Source organism: Ursus arctos, unplaced genomic scaffold (assembly GCF_023065955.2).
Source record: "Ursus arctos isolate Adak ecotype North America unplaced genomic scaffold, UrsArc2.0 scaffold_5, whole genome shotgun sequence".
NCBI classification, from domain to species: Eukaryota; Metazoa; Chordata; class Mammalia; order Carnivora; family Ursidae; genus Ursus; species Ursus arctos.
In genome coordinates, this window is record NW_026623067.1 from 21,377,302 (window position 1) to 21,397,129 (window position 19,828).

The window sequence follows — 19,828 nt, forward strand, 5'->3', positions numbered from 1 at the left end:
ACTGGAGAAGTTAGGATGAGAGAAAAAGCTCTCTAAAGGCCTGAGATATAAGAGAAGCCATTTTTAGGTATCTTTCTAAGTCAGCATGACTGTACATAAACTTTGTTTAAGCCAAAAGCCTTACTTACGGCCCACCAGGCATACATTGTGCACGTGCTTTGTGGGTGGCCTAAAGGAAAACCCTATTGTCCTTACGATACCTATCAATGCTCCTATTCCTTGCACTCCTTGATATTAAAAGTTGAGTCCTGCCTATATGCTAATCTATAATCTTAAGCTTTGACAAGATGTAAAAAGTATGTAACTGCTTGAAAACTGTTCATTCTCCAGAACACTTTCTTCCCTGTGAAAAACGTGTTTCCTGGGCAGCTGTCCAAACTTGGGCTTGAATAAAACTCTCTTTCTTACTTTTAGAGGTTCTAAAAGGCTTGTTCATTTTGTATCAACAGATGTTTTGGTGTAGATGCTATCCTTTATTATCTTTAAGCAGAAGCATACATAGAAAATATGAAAGCCCTCACTTTCTTTATTTTCATTAATCCCAAATAAAAGGGAATTTGATTTGGGTAAAGATTACACATAACAAACACAAAACTCATTCTCCTACCCATAGATGAGTTTCATTTAAAAGAAATATTTTAATCAAATCATCATATTGTACTCTTGAAATACTTTACAGTTTTATCAATTATATCTCAGTAGTACTGAATACTAAAATAATTTTTTTCAAGAGCTCTTTTATATTGGTGAATGTAAATTATAATTTAAATCTGGCACATAGTTAGCATTGTTTGAAATGCAGACAGGATGTCAGCAAGCACTTAACGGAGTTTATGAAATGCAGGTAGGATACTACCACTGAGCCACAGTTGTCTTCCACAGCACTGTTAACCTTAAAAATGAAACTGCCAGTTACTTTACCACCCAAAAAAAAAAAAAAAAAAAAAAAGATTTGGGAATAGCAGAGACTTGTAGTCAGGCCAGGCAACCTACAGCAAAACTCTTACACAAATCAGCTGAACAAAGGAGGGGATGGGCCCTTTTATAGAGGAGAAGGGGAAGTTGGGAAGGTTTATAAATGAAAAAGTCCATTGGAGTAAACTGGGAGTTGGAAACATAGTGACTTTTCCTTGGTTGAGCTGTGACTGGCTTGCATTGGCTGGGCTGTTTCTTTTGGGGGGAGGGGAGAATGGGGAATGGAGGGTTGGAGGGGAAGGGGAGAGGTTATAGGGATTGTGGGGGATGGACACTTTCTTCCTCCTGCTGGGGTGGTAAAGTAGTATCCTTGTGCAGGGTACATCTCTTCCTGTTGGGTCTGCAATTGATGACAAGTGGTAGGGCCTGAGAGCTGCCCTGGCTGGTCTCCCAACTCAGTTCTAGTGAGGTTTCCCTTTATTAATTTTCAAAGTATACGTTAATAGTTTCCTACTGAAAAGACTATATTTTCCCTATTAAAGAGGGTGTTTCAAGTTAAAATTACCTTTGTGAACTGGAATAGTGCCCCTTCACTATATATAGTGTATAGTATAGATAGTATGTATAGTATGTACATATATATGTATGTGCATATGTATAGTATATACACACACACACATAATTTATTATTAAACTACTTGTTTACTATTAAACCAGTTAACTATCACAATTAAATAAGTTATCTAAGAGATTCTTTCCAAATGCATGCTTCTGTTTACTATACAAATTTGAACTACTTTAACAACGGAAGGAGTATGAAGCATTTCTAAAGTTCTTGTCCACAGTCTTACTTTTGTTCAGAAATGATGACTTCAAGGTTTCTGTTCAAGGGGTGCCTGGCTGGCTCAGATGGTAGAGCATGCAGCTCTTGATCTCAGGGTTGTGAGTTCAAGACCCATGTTGGGTGTAGAGATTACTTAAAAATAACAACATTTAAGAAAAAGATTTCTATTCAAAAACAAAGACACGTGGACCTGCAACACTCTATAGGAGGCTGAAGAGGAAGCCGTTACTCCTTGCCCCTTCCTTTCAGTGTGACCTGAAATTTGTGACTCAGTGTGATGAAAATAATCAGAATGGAATTTAGCCATGAGAAAAGCCATCTCACATTCTGGCAGGATTCCATTATCTTTCTTCAACATCACTCCTCATTTTCTTCAGGATGCTGTAAGTTTTAAGACTTACTAGTAGAATCTTTGTCAAATACATTTTATTGGCAAAGAGATTCTAAGGTGGAATAAAAGTATATTCCTTTAATCCTTATGGTTTGACTTATTTTAATCTGGATTAAGCAAAATGCCTGAAGACCCTAAGAAATTGCGTGAGATTTCATCTCAGAGCAAGTTGTTCTTGTATGTAAACCCACCATGCAGTTAGGAATCCAGGAGAGAAGTTTTTACTTAATACTTTGGAGGCTTAGAAAAGATCAGAGAGGTTATTTGCCCTAATACAGTTTTCATTCTTTTTGTGGCTTCTCTTAAGTCCCATTCAAGTCAAGATTCTATACTGCTAATGAGCATCCCCAGTAATTTACGCTGACCTCATATTTTTTCTTTTTTTTTTTTTTAAGATTTTATTTATTTATTCGACAGAGATAGAGACAGCCAGCGAGAGAGGGAACACAAGCAGGGGGAGTGGGAGAGGAAAAAGCAGGCTCATAGCGGAGGAGCCTGATGTGGGGCTCGATCCCATGACGCCGGGATCACGCCCTGAGCCGAAGGCAGACGCTTAACCTCTGTGCCACCCAGGCACCCCTGATCTCATATTTTCTCATATACATTTGTTGGTGTGAAATTCTTTTGTCTCTTATCTTGTTTTTTCCCCCCAGATTTTCAGAGGCATTTCTTGATACATTTAAGTCTTATGGAATACCTCAAAGAAAGTCAGCCCTTCTCATCCGGAGAAGTTAAACCTAAAAATACATATTTTTAATGAGTTTGGAAGGTATGTTTGGTGTAGTTTGAATCAAAATATAGGCCATGTGGCATAATTGAAATGCACCTTACACCTCTGGGAATACCTCACAGAGAAGGGTACTCATCTTCCAAAGCAGGTGGAATGTTGTAATTAGCCACCAAGGTGACCATTAATGGCAGGTGGCAGGTGACTACATGTAAAAACAAAAACGCTGCTGATATAATTTTCAGATCAGAGATAGAAAAGCAGTCATTCTGATTTGAATAACCCTGTAGCATGTTTCTAGGTGATCAATGGCAGAAATGTATTTGTTTCACAATGGTTAACAGTTCTGAGCTCCAAGCAGTTGCTACCTATTGATTAATAAAAACATGGCAAGTGCTGTGGGGTTAAGGTCCTTAGGTCAGAGTTACTTAAGTTTCCTGAGCCTCAGTTTGCCCATCCATTAAAGCTTATCACAAAAATTAAATGAGATGAAATGACATCATGTAAGTAAATGTTTAATCATGTACTTGGCCTATATTAAAAGCTAACGTCATTAGCTTCTTTCTCCCTTTTTTACAAAGTGTTTTCACATTGATTCTCGTATTAGGCCAAATGGTTTCTAGTTATTTGTTCAGCGTATATATTACCTCCATTTACAAATGAAACACTGAGACGCAGGGAAATGGCTTCCCAATGCCCATGAGGATGGTAAGTATCCATGTGTAGAGTAATAACCCAAGTTTGCAGGGGTCTGTCTCAGAGCCTAACTTCCAGTCCTGCCACTGGGATGGGTCTCTTCCACTTTGGGGATCCAGTTTTCTCCTCTGTAAGTGAAAGAAGAGTTGGAATCGTTGGGTGTGGTATCAGCTAATTTATGGCCACAGTCAACCACATAATCTCAGTAGTGTAGAGCAGCATGCATTTACCTAGGTCAGGGTCTGCTGAGCTAGGCTAGGGATGTCTGTGAGGGACTCAGTTCCGCAGGGCTCCGGTCCTCCTCCTCAGCTAGCCCAGGCCTATTCTCGTGCTGCGGCACTTGGGAAGGAGAGCAGACACGACAGCACAGACTTTTATTTCTGTTCATATTCCATTAACCAGAGCAGATCGAGTGGCAAACCCAGAGGCAAGGGGTGTAAAATGCCTGTGGCCTCTTTCTTGGGAGAAGGAGCTGTCAAGTCCTATGCAAAAAGTTGTGGATAGGGGAAGGGTAGAGAATTGGAGATATTAATGCAGTGTACTTGTACTTAATGTGGTAAGATTTCTTTTAGCTTGTGGTGATTTTCTTCCAATTTACATTTGTTTGGCATAGCCCTTTTATCCTCATTTTTTTTCTTTCTTAATGCTTTACAGATTGCCTGGGGCAAACTGGATTTCACTGGAGGGCAGAAAACTCAGGTCAATTAGCACCCCCCCCCCTGTGTGTGTGTGTGTGTGTGTGTGTGTGTGTGTGTGTGTGTGTGTGTGTGTTAATCTCCTTGCTCCCTGAACATGCTGTTCCGTAAGGTAGTTTCGGGGCTGATGACCAAGAAAGAATTCTTGAGATGTCTTTGGTGCAAAAAAAGTGTTTTTATTATAGCACAGGGACAGGACCCGTGGGCAGATTGCTGCCCTGGGGTTGTGACAGAGTGACTGATTATATAAGATTTTCTGTCTTACGGAGGGGAGCGTGATGTTAGGGCTCCAGGAAATTGAGTCTGTAGGTTTCTGGAGATTGCTTTTTTCTTATGAATCATTAAGGCTGATGGAGACTCAGGTCCTGCATGACTGTAATCTCTATCAGTTAACCATTTGTTTTTCCCTTTATTCTAGGGAAGCCAGGAGTGCCTGAGGAATGTCGTGTATATTCCACCTGTTGTGGGGGTGGTTAGGTTGTGGGGTGTTAGCTTGTGTTTTGCCCTCAGCTTGCCTTTTGCTCCCTCCTCAGTATTAAAGGGCAGTCTCATCGGAGATTGAAGTACTACGTCCTTTTTTATCATAAATATAGTTTCGGAGTTCACATGTCCTTTGTTCAAAGAGAAGAGGGAAAGAATCAGTCCTTCCCAGATGCAGCATACAGGGACTTTGGTCTGAGAAGATAGTAGGTAAGGAAAGAGGTTATACAGGTGGGAAAGGAGATGTGGTGAATGTGCAGTCATTTCTGCTAATCCTTGGCAGACTTCCTCCCTGACCTCATATGAATCCCTAGGTTCAATCCCAACCTTCAGCCTCCTTTCTTTTCACTCAGTAGCTGTCACTGGCTTGCCTGTCTTCTGAAGATTCCTTTCCTCTTTATTTGTAGCTATTTTATCTTTGTGTTTTGTTTATTTTTTATATTTTTTAAAAGTATAGAAACAGGACGTGCTTTTCAAAATCTTTTAAGCACTGTAGAAATACATATGGGAGAGTATGAAAGTGACTCTTATTGATGTTCTGAGAAATAGTCGCTTGGGCTTATTTACTTTTCAAGGACTTTGCTCACAATCAACATGGGGAACACGTGAAGAATAACAAATATTGGAAAAGGATAAATATTTAAGCTTTTTATGTTGCGAGTTGGGAGGAAAGGGGTCACCAGCGTGAGTCAATGTTCTATGTATCCCAGAATTCAGACTTGTCTTTAAGCTAGGCATTGGTCTCTTTATGTGGGGGGATGAGGAGACTTTTAGTAAAGAATTAATTATAATGGACTCTAATTAAAGCATATGTCATTGATCTAAGAAAAATACTATAGGTATAGTAAAGGATATGTCACTCAAATTACCTTCCTGCCTAATATGAAACAATCTTAAGGTGGTGGAATTGTAGGAGGAAAAAAAGTAAGAACTAAAAAGGCTTAGGACTTAAGGCATCAATGAATCTGTAGAATTTGTGCAAGGAAATTCAGCATCAAAGGGAGTCACGAGCTTTTGTTTAGAAATAGGCTCCTGAACCTTGACATTTATAGCTGTAGTGTGGCCTTCAACATCTCAGGGCTGATGGGATCACCATCAGCACTTTTAATTCCTTAGGAGGGTAGAGGTGATGGTCATTGCACTGATCTACAGAGATGACAATATTATCAGTGTTTGACACCACCAGCATTCGTTGTCACTTTAGAAACTAATTTCTTGTATCAGCAACAGTGGCTTCTTTGGTCGTCAGCAGCTGAAAGTTGAAGTGATTCGAACCAATGGTTTCTGCTGAATGATGTATTGAAGGGAGGGTCCTTTGAGGGAGCAGCTAAAGGTCTGTCCTTACAGGGTTCCTGGATACTTGGAGATCTGTGAGTAAGGGACAAGAACAATCAGTCTTTGTCCTTTCATTCCTTTTATCTTAATGTGAAAATGGTAGGTTATATCTGAAAGGGCCCAAATAGACACTGGTTTTGCATTGGGTGGTTCTCTGCTCACCCTCCCTTGTTTTTAGAGGTCGCTGGTGATGACAAAATTCAACCCTTCTATCCCCAGAGAGCTTGTTATGCAACACTAGAACAACACAAAAAATTTGACTCACCCCCAAGGAGAATGATAAATCCCAATGAACTGGACACCAAAGTCAAACAGAGAATGCGAGATTAGGATGAAGGAATGTCAGATAAGATGACTCCTCCTATTCATCATGTGGACAGGCCACTTGCCATGATGGAAAAATTTATATTTGATGAGACCATGGGGAAAATTTTTTTGGAAATGATTATATGTTTTCATTCTGGATTGCCTGGGAAATGAGCCAACTTGAACAGGTCCACCCAACTCTTTCTAGTGGAAGGGCTACACTGAATAAAAATTTCCGTAGGATTAGAGAGCTTCCCTTCTTTCCAAGGAGATTGCAACTTTTTGTAGAACATATTGTCTTCAGGTGCGGGGCAGCTGTCCTTCCCCAAAACTCCTAGAAAAATTGAGCACCAGAATCCTGGTGCCCATGCAGTCTGCACATCCTTTAAGTTGATAAATGTAAGAAGTAAAAGTAATGTGGGAATGGGGTCCTGTCACTGAAATAGAAACCTGACCTTTGTTCCAACAAATCTGTCAGGCCCCAGCACAGTTCTTGTAGACTAACTGGAAGATGGAGGGTAATTGTTTTCTCTTCTCTTAGTATTCATAGCTTTGTATATTTCCCTTTTTCCCACTGAAGTTATTCCTTAATCTATACCGTAAGAATTTATGGAATTTGTCCAAAGCCCTAGTATAAGACAAGCGGTCACCAAAAGCATCCTCAGTTTGTGCAACATCGAGGAAGGATCCTTGTTAAAGTAGTCATTTTTCCTAGCCCATCCAATAGCCATTTCTCCATCTTTTCTTTTTTCTTTTCTTTTTTTAGACTTTTTTAAAAAAGATTTTATTTATTTGTCAGAGTGAGAGAGAGGGAGAGAGAGAGAGAGCATAAGTAGGGGGAGCAGCAGGCAGAGGGAGAAGCAGGCTTCCAGCTGAGCAAGGAGCCCGATGTGGGACTCAGTCCCAGGACCCTGGGATCGTGACCTGAGCCAAAGGCAGATGCTTAACCGAATGAACCACACAGGCATCCCATTTCTCCGTCTTTCATCTTCAGAGATATCTTAGTGTGTTTGGATGGCAACATGTCCATTACTAGGGAATAAGTTGTATTAGTCTGTGTCAAACATGGCAGTCCCATTCTCCTTTGCCAGCATTAATGGAAGAACCTAAGAGCCTAAGAGGGAGTCTTGCTGGAGTGCTTTTTATCAAGCTTCAGCTTACAAATTTAAAAAAAAAAAGAAAAAGAAATCTTAAGGTAAAGGCCCATTATGACATTATCCACTTTTCTGTGCCTAGAGTGCTATTAAGAATATGATGATCGTTACTACAACAGCCATCTTGTGCTGGGAAAAACCATCACCAACACCTGCTCATGATAGCGAAAGGAATTGGGAAGAATCTAGGTTCCATTTGTTCAACTGCTAAATCAAAGTCTGTTTTTTACTTCTTTTCTATACAAAATAAGAGAACATAGTTTTTGCTTAAGCCACCTTAGTCAAGTTTTATTTTATTTATGGTGAGAGATCCTAACTGAAATAGGTGCCCTGTAACGGAGATGACCCATTCAGTGACCAGCCATAGTCTGGGAAAGAAGATTACTGCATGTGAGAGTTCATTCCATTTTTAGAAATTGGATTTGAATATTGGAGTATAGAAAAAAAGAAAATGAGAGATTTTGGGTAATCATGAAGGTTTATTTTTCCCCAAATAATCTTGAAAATAATAAAGAAAGTGGAAGTCAAGTGGGACATTATTATTTCCTTCTTGACTCTAAGAGAAAAACTGAGATGGTTTAAAAAAATGCTTCGTAATCTGGGATTGCATTTTTAATACTGTGATGGGACCAAGGAGTGATCGAGCTCTCCCAAGGAGAGTGGGCATGCGTTAGCTGGAGCTGCTCAGGGTCTCAGCAGGTTGAAGTCAAGTTGTCAGCCAGTGCTCTCTTTTGAAGCTGGAGCTTCTCTTACAAGGACGCATGTTGTTAGCAGAATTCAGTTCTTGTGGTTTTAGGGCTGAGGTTCTCATTTTCTTGCTGGCTGTGAGCTGGAGGCTCTAAAAGGTCACCTACTTAGAGATCTAGATCCTCTCACAACATAGCAGCTTACTTCTTCGTGGCCAGGAAAAGCACATTTGTCTGACATCAAAACTCTCTTTAAGAGCTTACATACTTACCTACGATAATAGCCTTTTTATTAAGCCAAAGTTAACTAATTAGGGAGCTTACTCCATTTGCAAAATATGATCATTATTGCCATATGATGGAACCTAATCATGAAAGTGATAGTTCATCGTATTTACAGGTCCCACACACATTCAGAAGATCAGATAGGGCGTGGATAGAAAGGACCGGAAATCTTGGAAACCATCTTGGAATTCTGTGTACCGTGGTGCTGGCTTTATTATGTAGATGAAGAGGCTCAGAGAATTAAATAATTTGCATTTTTTTAAACCATCTCAGTTTTTCTCTTAGAGTCAAGAAGGAAATAATAATGTCCCACGTGACTTACTTCCACTTTCTTTATTATTTTCAAGATTATTTGGGGAAAAATAAACCTTCATGACCGATAAATGGAGGACTGTGTGTAGAGCCTCAGTCTCCCTGATTCTTGAGCCTCTGCTGTTTGTACTTGTATCTTCTGCTGGGGAAATTTATAAACATCTAGTTGGAATTCTGTAGAAAAAACATTTTCTATACTTATCAGTTCCATTAATTCCAGAAGGAAAGCATGTCAGTGTTCTTTTTATTTAATATATGGTCTTTTTAATTTTTATTTTACATAAATCTATTTTTAGGCTGCCCTAATTCCTTTATGAATTCAAGCATTTTAATGCTATTTTTAACAGATGTTAGATTCCTCATTTGTAAATTCTAATGGCATATGGGTTTTCAAAAACCCATATCTCATACTTTAGGTGTTATGTCATCGATTAACCTTCAAGGTAGGATTTATTCTTCATTTTTAATAAATACTTGTCCAAAAGAGAAGCAAGGTGATGATCACATAGGCCTGGATTGAAATTTTGGCTCTACTACTTATTAATTTTGCTATCTTGCTTAAATTAGTTGATTTTTCTGGCTTAATTTTTTCATCATTTATTGAGAATTTGTTAGTGTCAAAGTTAAACAATGTTGGACACTACTTAAAGAGGTAAGGACAGATTTGAATCAGTAGAAAAATAGGGAAGAGATTGGTATGAACTGAACTCGTTTGATTTGTACAGAGATGACTCAGAATTTTAAAAGGAAAATGAAGAAATAGGGAGATGGATGAGTGCGGGCTCAGTAGAGTGAGGGAAGTGAAAAATTATAAAAAGCAGGAAGGCGAAGGTTTGGTCTGTATGAAACCAGTCTGGGTTTGCTAACCAGAGCTTATTCAAGTTAGGCTCCTACCCTCCCATAGAAACTGGGAGACAGGGGCTGTGTCTTCATGTGTTGGCTGGAACAAATTGCAAATTCTTTCCGTAGCCTTGAGTTTTTGCAGGAAAGCACTAGTGGGCTACAGTCATCCTAGAGATGTGTGGCCTTGGCCTGTTAGAAACTTTATTAGTGTTTTGTTCAAGTCCTTACAGGCCCAGGTTGAGGCGTCCTTGAGAAAAGGGTTTAGAAGAGCCTGGCTAGGAGAGAATCTTTGTGATTAATTATAAGAATATACTTAAATTTCTCAGCAAAATTTCTGATGCAAGTAAGCTCCTCCCAATATTAGCTATTTCAAATTATACTTGGTAATTTTACTTTTTTAGTAATTAAATTTTAACTATTTAATTGTATTTGGAAGATATCAGGACAAAGGGGACTTAACCACAGTAAGGTCACAAAAAATATGAAAGCAAAAACATGGTAGACCAATCCATAAATGTTTTTCTGTTTTAGACTTAAAATGAAAAGGCACAGATAAATTAATCTACGAGATACTTCCCAAGTATAGCTTTCTTATTCCACAACCTTTGATAATTGTGATGATTATAATAGTAATTATTTCCATTATCATTTTATTGATGGTATTAATTTTGATTGATTTATATTTATCTATTTTTTAACCATCCAGTCCCCTTGCTCTGCTGCTTTTGAAAATGTTCTTTTTGGAGTGGTTATTAGGGATCAAGGATTGGGCAGCTTAAATAGGCCAGTCTTAGCAGGATTAAGAACCCTGCATATGTTAGGAAACATGCCATCATTTTAAAACAGCACAGCACAAGGAAAAGATACTGAATTCCAGTCTCAAAAACATGTGATGATGAGCTGTGCTGGGCAGATCAGTGAATTCTCCCTTTTGCCATCCACACAGTAACAACTTGTGAGAAATTCCAGCAGTCATTCCTGTTTCATTTTATTCCTAGATCCCAATTAAGCCCCTCAAAAAATTACAACGTTGAAATGAATGTCTCCATATAATTATAGAATATATTTTTAGCATCATTTTAATACTTGCTTTAGTATCTTCAATACAAAGAAAACTCCCCAAGAATGATTCTGTACATTTTTAATAGAATCCTGTAATGTAATAGAATCATGCCAGCCATTTAGGTATCTGGAGGGACTCCGGGTTATCTAGCTGAACCTCTCTTTTTACAGATGAAGAAAGTGAAAACAAGAAAGGTTAAGTACTTTGCTCATAGCCACGCAGCAGCCTCGCTGAGCGTGGCTTTTTCTTCCCGGCCCACTGCTTTCTTGGCCTCTCTGCTCTTACTTATCACTCATTCTTTATTTATTTATTTATTTTTTCCTTACTTGACTTTTGTTTATTCGTGTTAGCTTTTCTTTTTTCCCCCCTGTGCTTTCTGGGGAAAGAAACCAACAATGTTGCTACAGTAAACATTTCGAATAGCAAGAATTTCAAATGCAGAGGAAATTCCTGTAGCGTAGAGCAAGGGTATACAGCAAGTCACATTTTCTGTAGGAGGTCTAAGCATAAAGGCAACAAAACAGTGTTTGCATTAAATGTGACACATAACGAGGAGGCCTTGATTAGATAGCTTTGAGTCCTTCACTCTTCTTCCTGTTTCTTAACTTCTCTTTCCAATTTCTCCTTCGCAGGGCAAACAGCTTTGCTTTCAAACAAATATTGAGCTCATACTGTTGAAAAAATCTTAACAGACTTCCAATGTTTCTTAAATATAAAACAATAGAAAACAGAAATGAACCTTGCAAGCTCATTAACGGAGCCCAAAGTCCCTTCACTTTGCCACCTATATTTTCAGGCTCATCCCACATCTTTGGCTCTCTGTAGCCTACAGGAAAGTTTCCGGTTTCCTCCTGTTCCCGTACGGCTGTTCCCTTTGCCAAATGTGTAATTTCCCTCTCCACTTGCTGAGATCCTATTTATCTATCTATGTTTCAGCTTTCCTTTTCTTGAATTTACTGGATGGAATTCTTTCTCTGAGCTTCCTCCCTTTTCCAGTAATTAAAAAAACATCTGCTTATTACTTTCTCGTTATGATTATCCTTAATTTTCCCTTTTGCTTTTCTTTGTCAGAATTGCTTTATAAAACTTGAATATATACAGAATAACGTTACACATTCAAGGAGAAAGAATACTAATACAGATACCCATTTACTCACTTTCTGCCTTAGAAAAAAACAAACAGAAACTACTGAAATCTCTGAGGCCTCTGAAGGTCCTTTCCAGAATCCCATTTTCCTTCTCTACTCACAGAGATCAATGTTCACTAACATATCTACTTTTTGAAACTTTTACCACATGTGGTTGTATCTCTGAACAGAGTTTATTTGGTTTTGCATAGTTTCATATTGTATTTTCCAACTTGCTTTTTTTCTCTCACCATTCTGTCCCTGAGATGCATCCATTTTGATGTGAAGGCATGATTTTTTTAATGTTCATATATTGTTTTAGTATATGACTACACCACAAGTTATTTATCCACTCTCCAGCTGATATTTTTACTTGAAGTAAATGTTACAAATGATCCTATCCCATACGTATTTCCTATCACCTGTGACCTGTCTGAGAGTGTGGGGAGACTGGAAAGCTGAGGACCATATCCCCGACTCCTTTGCGGTTCTATTCTGGACGGGATCTCAGTTTCATATATCATTATTATTATTGCATATTATAAGCACATTACTGTATCTTCCCTCCTACAGTTAAGGATATTTTTTATTTTTCTGTAAAGTTCTTGACCATTCATTTCTAAAAATTTTATATTGTATGTGGTGCATGATGTCCACTTTATTGCTTTTCTTTTATATCATTTTACTTCTTATGTGGTTAGTTATTTGACTTATGAGGTCATGTTTTCATGTCAGGTCATAGTTTGTGTCACTCCAGGTGATTCTGGAAAAAATGGAAGGGATAAACCTGTGAGAGATGTCCTAAGAACCCCATTTGCTGCTGTTCCATTAAGAAACTTTTCTGGTTCCAGATTAGCCTGTAAAATCCTTCAAAGAAGCAGCTTTGTAAGATAATCTTCAATTGCCATTCCTTAGGCCTGACTGGGTATTTATAGGGAGAGGAAATGGGGAAGTAAATGCATGAAAATAGCTGGTCTGGCTCTACATATTTTTATTAACTTCTTACTCTTGACACCTGGAATTTTTTGAGATGAGCATCGTCTGTGTTACAATATTTAAACACTTTAAAATGTTTCTTAAAATGTATTCAACACATTTCTTATAATTCGTTAATAATTGAAGATTTTTTTAATGCCCAGTGGTTATCATCTTGAACTTGATCAAGTTTGCATATCTAATTAGGCTTTCATCAAGAATAGATAAGAGTCAGATGAGACCATTCTTTCTAAAATAAACATGCCTTTTCTTTAAAATAATATTCCTAATTAGGTTCTGGATATAAAATTAATAAAAGATGAGATTTTAAAGAAAAATCAAAACCTAACATCAATAGCTTCCTTCTTGCCTTTTCCAATACCAACAATAACATAAATTCCATCTCATGTAAATTTGTCTATTTGCTTATTTTCTCAGGAAAATAAAGACATTGCTGCTGGAGTCTTGCTTATTTATAAACATTTTTTGTGTGAGTGCTGATCATTTTACCTATCTTTTTTTCCCCCAGAAATCATGGGGTTTGAAAGTCTACTTTACCATGCTCCGTCTTTTTTGAATCCTATAACTTCAGAAGTAGGTATGAATAGCTTGGATTTTACTAATTATTATTATAGTGAACATAAAGTCTTTCCAAGTTCCAGTAGTAATTGCTACTTGGGACTTGTATTTAAGAATTTAAAAATTCATCTAATTATTTGGCTGTAACCTTTGTTACAACGATGTCTCCTTTTTAAACTCAGGAAGAAAGCTTTCAACATGTTCCCATTTAGTATGATGTTACTCTTCATTAGGGAGGTTTCCTAATAGTGTGCTAGAAGATTCTTTAAATCATGAATGGTTGTTAAATTTTCACTTTTTTTTTTAACTGAAATTGTTGAGATGATTATATGAATCTAGTATAGATTTACTTGGTGATGCATTCCCTCCAGTTTTATTTGTAGGAAAATAAATTTATTTTACCTTCTTTTTAAAAATTTTACTGGGGTGAAAATCATATAATGTGAAATTAATCATTTTATGGTGAACAGTGCAGTGGCATATACTATATTCACAGAGTTGTGCAACCACAACTTCTCTCTAGTTCAAAAACATTTTCACTTCAACTTATGAAGGACACTTTTCTGTGTATACAATTCTTTGTTAGTGGTCTTTTTTGCCCCCACAGTCCTTTGAAGATACAGTTATCTTCTGACTCCTGTTATGTTTGTTGTATATTAAACTCCTTTCAGTGTTCATTTGAACATTTTCTTTCTGGCTACATATAAGATTTTATCTTTTTTTCAGTCTTCTGTAGTTTTATTTTTTATGTGTCCAGGTTTAGTTTTCTGTATATTTATCTTACCTGAAAATTGTAAAATCAAATGCTTGATATGTTTACTTCAGTTTTGCGTAATTGTCAGTATTTATTTGTTCAAATATTGTTTTTGCTTCATGTTTTCTCTTCTCTCCCTTTTCATTCCTACACATTTGTTTGACCCTTAAGGTTTTTTTTGGTATTTCATTTTTGTGTTTTTTTTCTGTGAGCTTATTTCATATATTTTCTCTGACGTATCTCACTTTACTAATTCTATTATCTGGTGAAATTTGCTAGTAAACACATTTATGAAATCCTTAATTTAGTCATTACATTTTTTATTTTTAAAATTTTTAGTTCTTGTCTTAAATTTTCAGTCATTTTGTTGATTTCCTTGAAGAAAATAGGAAGAGTTGATTTGAAATCTGTGTCTGGTAACTCTACTCTCTGGAAGCCCTTGGGATCTCCTCTGTTACCTTTTACTCCTCAAGGGTTTGGTTCACATTGTTTTATATCTTCAAATGTCTGGCCATTTTTAAATACATGCTAGAATGTGTGTGTGTGTGTGTGTGTGTGTGTGTGTGTGTGTATTGCATATATGCACACAGTTGATCTTTGAGCAACATGGGACTTGACCCCCACACAGTCAAAAATCTGCACATAACTTTTGACTTCCCTACCACTTACCTAATAACCAGCTGTTGACCGGAAGCCTTACTGATGACAGAAACACTCAATTAACATGAATTTTATGTGTGTTGTGTCCTGTAAACTTAAATAAAGTAAGCTAGAGAAAAGAAAATGTTATTAAGAAAACCACAAGAAAGAGAAAATACATATATAGTATGTATTTATTGAGAAAAATCTGTGTGTAAGTCGACCCATATAGTTGAAACATGTGGTGTTGAAGGGTCCACTATGTGTGTGTATGTGTGTGTGTATGTAAGACATTATATGTAACAGTTTGATATAAAATTTATCGATTACATTATGAATTATGTATAATATATTCCAATATATATTTAAATATGTATACGCATGTATATATACTCATATACATATGAAAGATAATTGGAAGTCTGCAGTATTATAATTTGGATATTGTGTAACTCCCGCCAACAGTTTTATATCTAATAAATTGTCAGTACTGAGGATGAAGTGAAGGTATTTTCAAGTAAAATACTTAGAATTTATTAACAGTAAGACCTTATTTGTGCTGAGTTGTTTTCCCTCAGAATTCATATATTGAAGCGCTAACGCCTAGTACCTCCAAGTGTGATTGTATTAGGGATATGGCCTTTAAAAAGGAGACTAAGTTAAAATGAGGCTATTAGGTTGGCCCTTCATCTAATCTGACTGGTGTTCTTATAAGAAGAGAGAATTTGGATGCACAAAAGGTGTGCGCTTGAGAAAAGACCTTGTGAGCACACAGTGAAAAGACGGCCATCTGCAATCCAAACAGAGAGGCCACGGGAGAAACCAAACTTGTTGACACCTTGGTTTTGGACTTACCACCTCTACAGCAGTGAGAAAGTAGACTGGTAAACCACCAGGATGTGGAATTTGTTATGGCAGTCCTAGCAGTCTAATGAAGACCCTCATAAAGGGAAATTGTAATACTTTGACTCCTAAACATTTTCAAATCACAGCGTACATCAAATAATAATAATACTTCTGCAGTAGTCTGGCGGAAGACAAGGAGAACGGTCATGGTCCAAAAATCAGCCCAGAGTTTCTAGCCATTCTGGTGTCCACTGGCCACATAGGGCTGGGGAGCTCCAAAACCTCATGCACATCTGTAAGCCATTCCTGACACCGCATCTTGGGAAGCTCTTTTCTAAAGGATAAACTACCGGAAGAAGTAAAATAATCTCAGAAGAAATGTGAGGGAGGAAGGTTCTTTGCGTATATAAACTGAAGTCCAGACAGAGCTTCAAGATGGGTATTTTTTTTTTAATTTATTAAAGAGAAGGACTCTAATCCACCTTCTCTCAGTTATCCAAACTCCATTCTCCCTTATCACGTTCTGCACTTAGATTCCAGAAGGTTGTGAGGCTAGATCTGTGAGTATGGTGCCATTCTCTGCTTTGGGATTTTCTTTGGAAACTCCAGCGATTTTTACCTTGTAGTTTGATCCTAGCTTTATATTTCTCTTTTTATATTTTATTATTATCACTGTCTTTTGGACAGATACAGTGTATTAAGAGTTTGAATGGACAGTGACATCCTAACTGAAAATCCAGCATAGCTATTAAACAGTTTTCATATTCCTCTTTGCCTAATACATTGGCTTATGATGTAAATTTGTGTGTTCAATTCAGTTACTTTAATGTGTATGAAGGGGCGCCTGGGTGGCATAGCGGTTAAGCGTCTGCCTTCGGCTCAGGGCGTGATCCCGGCGTTATGGGATCGAGCCCCTCATCAGGCTCTTCTGCTATGAGCCTGCTTCTTCCTCTCCCACTCCCCCTGCTTGTGTTCCCTCTCTCGCTGGCTGTCTCTATCTCTGTCGAATAAATAAATAAAATCTTAAAAAAATAAAAAATAAAAAAAAATAAAGTGTATGAAAGTACCCAGAATGAAATTGTACACTTGTAAATTGAACAGTGCTGAAACTGTTCAGTAACTATTTAGAAAACATTATTTTCTCCTTGGAAAATAAACCCTGAAGTTTAATTTTTCTAGTAAAATTATGTTTCCAAAAAATTTAGTCTTGAGGCTTAGTTTATCTGAGTATAAACTAGTGGTTGTCAACCAGGTTTTTTCCCCCATCCCCCTCCCACCAGAGACATGATGACAGATGATCTAATGCATAACACGGCACTAAGTAATAACGGAAATGTATACTTGGAAGTTGTTATGAGAGTAGAATTTTAAGGTTCTCACCACGACAGTTACAATCCAAAATGGTAATTATATGGGCAGAAAGATGTGTTAATTAACATTTTGGCAACATTGTGCAATATATACATATATGAAATCATTGCACTGTACATCTTAAATTTATTCAATATTTCGTGTCAATTATATCTCAATAAAGAATGGAAGAGAAACATAGTAGAACATATGTATCCTGGCTATATCCACTCCTTGCTTATCCCTTTTCTGCCTTTTATCTTCTAGGAACTTACATTCCAGACTTAGGACCAGCTTAAGTTTTCCCCAATGAGTTTTCTCTAAAAGCATTGGAATGCTGTGTAGGTGTTACTAAGAATGTCACAGAGGAAATGAGGCAGAAATACATATATGAACCTAAATATTGTATGAGACATTTTAACTTTCCCTAAATCCTTTTTTGCCTCTGCCATTCCCGGGCATTTCCTTTTCCTAGCACCATTTTTACACTCTGTCCAGCAACCTGGCCATTCTCCATTCTTTCCAGAATACCTTTCCCATTGCCTTCTCTGTTACGTAGCTCTGACCCAGTTCTTGTCTTTCAAATTGTGTAACCACACAGAATTCCATTTCTCTTTCTTCCTTCATTTTGATATTGAAAATGCATTGGTTTAGGCCTTTTGTGTGTCTGTGCTTACTTTAATTGCATGCACTGTAATTGAAGAATATCCATGTCCATTCTAAGAAATTGGCAGCCTTTAAAAAGAAAACCCTGAATACCATCTTTTCAGTTTAGTTTTTTTAAAAATAGCAATGGAACACATTGAAGCAAAATGAAGTGTCCCAGATGTTTGTAGAGAGCCTGCATAATCATATTAGCTATAAAAGAGAAATTATCAGCAGATATTGTGAAATAAGAACACTTATATTTCCTTTGTAAATATATCTTGAAAGAAATTCATTTCCAGGTAGCATGTTGCCCCAAAGAGGAGCTTCAAAAATACATGCTTAAACATTAAGACTAATTACCAAAAGCAGCATAGCCAATATTTCCTCTATGTGTTTAAAAGTAGGGTAGATAATTTACAAAAAACACACATGTGACACCCAGACACATAGCATGCCCAGAAACACATACACATAGACACACACACACATGCTTCACACCCCATACAAGCATCTCCTTTGAACCCTATTGTATTTTTTCAGTTCACTATGCTTTCTTTTTCTGTCATCTCCACTTATTTTTGAACTGTTTCTACAGTTCTTCACATTTTTCTCTTACAGCCTGGCTGACAAGATTCGCTGTGCTGTCCTGTTGCTGGCTTAATTCTGTTCCTGGGTCTGCCAGATTATCTGTGTCAACACTGTTAATCTAACAGCCACAGAGCCTTTTCACTGTGTGACTGCATCTTCCCTTAGGCAGAACCATGAGGGGGGACCTAAGCTATCACTTGTATGTGATATTTGCCCATTTTATTTCTTTTGCCTCAAAAAATAGATTTAAATCAAGGCTATTTTTGCTTTGTGTTTAAACATTTATTTACTTTTATCCAAGTATACAAGTACTTTTTTTGAGAAAACAGTGTTATTGGTAGCAGCAGTACCATACATAAAACTCTAACCATCTGTTATCCCTTTAACTAAAATATACCAAGATTAAAGACACTACCAGAAATTTACAGGAGTATGGGAAAGAACCTACTGCCCACCGAGCTAGCTGTATGTGCATTTACGTAAGTATAGCAGTCATTTCTGTGCAGACTCTAGGAAACTGGTGAGGACGAGAACAAACACTTGCTAGATACTAAAAGTGAAATCAAATTGAATCAGCTTTTTGAGAAGTATGGATGTTTACACTGGACTTCATGTGACTTTTCACTATTTCCAATATGAGATATGTGCCTGTATGTGGCTTTACTCATGTAGTGTTTCCATCTGCTATATGTCATTGTAAATTGATCACATTCATTTTGTAAAATTTTATATAAATATGTTGCTGGAAAGTCTTCTCTCCCAAAGCAGGTATCCATCATTTATCTTCCCAACTGTTTTTAAACAAGGGGCTACTGCCGGGCTTGCTATAAATACATGAACAGAAAGTTACTGTTGTAGCGCACTGGGCTTGGAGCGCTCTTTTGACCTTCTGCTACTTTGGAGGTGCTACTGTTACACAGTGGAGCAGTATCAGCTTCCGGTTTGACCAAAACATTTTAAAGGAAAAAAAAAGTATTATTTATGAGGTAGTTATTAAAATCTTGCCATCCACTAATGGCCCAAACCATAAAATAATGTCTGTGTTCCACCCAGGAATCCGTGATTAGGCAAATTTCCAAACTGACACCAAACTGACATTTGATATTCATCTTGTCACTTAATTCTGAGCCACATTATTACCTCTCAAATGAGTGGTGATGAAAAAAATACCCAAATGTCTTTTTTCATTATATCCATTAATGGCTGAATTCTACTCAAGCTGATTTGAATTTGTTTCTTCCCCAAATTGAATTTGGTCGAAATTTCTGGGATCGATTTTGCTGAACATACATAATATTTGTTTGATCACCACACCTTTTGAAATTTTTTCTGGTGGACATGGATGTTGGTATACTGAAATTCTTAGCATAAGTAATTCTTAAGAATTATGTCTTAAGAAATGTCAGTCAGACAATTTGTGGGGCAGACATTATTTCCACATGTGTCTTAGAAAGGCTGCAATCTCTATGACTGAGGCATCGTGCCTCTAGCATATGACCCCGTTCTGATTTTAAAGAAATGGATATTTTTATGACTTTATTTTTATAGACATATTTAATTATAGATGCATGGGGTTCATAGAGAATAGTA